Source organism: Neomonachus schauinslandi, chromosome 6, assembly GCF_002201575.2.
Source record: "Neomonachus schauinslandi chromosome 6, ASM220157v2, whole genome shotgun sequence".
Lineage (NCBI taxonomy): Eukaryota > Metazoa > Chordata > Mammalia > Carnivora > Phocidae > Neomonachus > Neomonachus schauinslandi.
The window spans coordinates 145,815,794-145,818,749 of record NC_058408.1 but is presented as its reverse complement, the minus strand read 5'-3'; positions in this window follow the sequence as shown (position 1 = coordinate 145,818,749).

The following is a 2,956-nucleotide window of genomic DNA, read 5'->3' as shown; positions in this document are numbered from 1 at the left end:
CCAGGGTAACTTCAGAAGCCCAATACTAACGTGGGGAGGGACTCTGCCCTCCACCCCCATGATGGTGGGGAAACAAAGCTGTGACGGTTACCCCACCACCAACCTGAACTGCCTTGAACTATTTACATAAACGTGAAATAAACTCCTTTGTTGGGGCCATTACTCATTGTGGGGTCTGTTAGTCTGTTTCAACTAATATCCAGGAGTATGTGGTCCAATCCTGTGGAGAATATCTGTATTCGCTGCAATTCTTTCAGAAACTCAACTCAAGCCAGCTCTAGAGAAAGGGAATTTTTGGATAGCGTTGGCCTTGGGCACGGAGAGATCCAGGGCAAAGTTTTCCACCGCCCCACCCACTCTTCCTGCAGTTCTAGCTCCAGGATCTGCTTTTCCGTCTAGGGTGACAAGAGCCACTCTCCACCCACCCCCAGTTACCAAGCAAAAGTTAAAGACCCGTGATTGGCCCAGCTTGGTCATGTGGCCATTACTGACCCAGTCAGAGTGCCCAAGCAGATGGGGCCCTTGATTGGTCCGCCCCGTACCTCTGGCTACGCGGACCCAGGCGGGGTTCCAGGAGGACGAGATCTGCTATCTGCGAGCCAGGAGCAGTGACGACCACACAGCAGAGTTTTCTCTTGTTCACTGACTTATTCTCACCCTTAGAGTTTTGTTGAGGTAGAGAAGGTGGTTCGCGAACAGTAATCATTTGACTCTCTTTCCTCCGGTGGCATGAAGTATCACGTGAGTCCCGTGCTGAGGTTCTTAGCTATGCAACCTCGACAAAACTCACAACCTCTCTGTTTCCTCATTGCTTTTTTTCAGTGGAGCTCATCACCTGGGGGATTATAAGGATCAAATTAGCTGTGTGGAAGGGCAGGGCATGCAGGGATGAGATGTACGAGGGAGAAAGGCCCCCAGGCACCTCTGTCCCCACCGGGTTCTCTTCCAGGGGCTATATTGTCTGGGGGCCCCTCCCTGAGAAAGGCTGCCATCGCCCCCTCCCAGGACCCTGTGACATTTGACAGGAGTCAGATCACCTCCTCCTCCAGAGCAGCGATGCCCTTGGCGCTCATCCGGCAGCCTCGGCCAGCTCCTGGGAACGCTGCTGCGTGAGGTGAGGACCGAGGGTCTCCAGGGCCTGGTTCAAGTTCCGCGCCTGAGACTCTGGCAGGTACGCTCTGAATATACCACTTTCTCCGATTTAAAATAATGATTTTCCATAAGGACGGAATGACGCCTTGCAAACAGTTTGGGCATGAGAGGAGGTCTGGAATTAGAACCCCGCAAGGTCTGCCCCTTGTCAGCTCTGGGCCCCTTAGTTGTTCACATTCTCTGAGCCTCAGTTTCCTGAGCAGTAAAGCGGGTTTAATTCCTACCTCACAGGGCGAGTGTAAGAATTAACTGGAAATATGAAATCATATGTGCCCAACAAACATGTTTCCCTCTGTCGAGAGTGTAAGTGTCAACAGAACAGGCAGGCTTACTTGTTTGCATTTTGAGGACACTTACTCCAAAATAGCTGTCCCCAGGGAGCACAAAGAGTCGACAGCATCCAGTCAGACTTTGGCATGAAACTGCCATTTTCTCCACAGTCATCTCAAACATGCCCACATTCTGGGGCAGCCCTCGGCCCTTCTCCCTCTGGGGTGCATCTCCTAGAGCTCCCGTAATAACGTATCATAAACTGGGGGGGCTTCAGACAACAGACGTTTGTTCTGTCCCTGTTCGGGAGCTCAGAAGTCGGAGGTCAAGGCAGGGTGGTTCCTTCTAGAGGTTCCGAGGGAGAAGTGTTCTTTGCCTCTCTTCCGGGCCCTCGTGTGTGCCCACGGTCCCCGGCCTTCCTCGGCTTGCAGCCACATTGCTGCAGCCTCACTCTATCCACTTCGGGTGTCCTCTCCTCAGGGACACTTGTCCTTGGATTTAGGGTCTGCCCTAATCCAGTAGGGCCTCATTTTAACCAAGCACATCTGCAAAGATCCTATTTCCAAATAAGGTCTCATTCTGAGGCTCCCGTGGACATGCATTTGGGGGAGACTCTATTCGACCCCCTATACCAGTCATTGGCGGGAGAGGAAGGAATGAATATGTGGGACATAGAGAAGCGGAGGTGAAAGTCCTGGTAGTGCAGGCAGACTTTGCTGGTTGCACAGGTTTTTCCACATCCATTTAAAAAATGACTGCCCCAAGACACACTCTTATTGTCCCCTAGAAAAGAATATATTCTTCCTTAAGGATATGCTAAGTGCCGCCCCCCTCCCCCCACCTCAGACATGGCTGTCCAGGAAGGGGAATGAATGGGAGAGCTCCATTCTTTCTTCCTGCCCCCATGCTCCCCTGCCCCTCCCACAACTGCTCACCTGACATTTTAAACACGATGGGTCCCATCAGAGCCCTCTTCGGGATGGTTCTATTGCCAGGAGCAAAGCCCACTCAGACTAGGACACAGGGCAATTCACAGAAGGGGCAAGAATATGACTGTCCTCATGCCGGCCAGGAACTGGGAAGCAAAGGCCCTCTGCATTTGGGGGGGTACCCATGGCCCCTCATTTCCACGTCTGTAGGCCCAGTAGAGTCTTCTTTGCTCTCTCCAGATTCCAGATGTCTGATTTTTTTGTACACCAGAGGGAAAGAAATCCTACATGATCTCTAGGCTCTGAGGAGGCTGACACCATGTCCCAATTCCAGCCATGGGGGACAGAGATTGGGACTGGCCCAACCCTGCCCACAGGGAGGCGCCCTCTGGGTCAGGCACTCACCTGATGTCCCGGCAGCGGTGCCCACCTGCTAAGTGTGTCAAGATGGTGCAAACACAGATGCTGGGTCTTGCCCTTGAAGCACAGGTGGGCAATTCTCCTGGAGGGGGATTAGGCAGGCAGGCACCCTTAGAAAGCCTCTGCAAGGACCTTAAAACAATCCCCTCACCTCACGGAGAGACTCAGGGAGAATAAGGAAACCC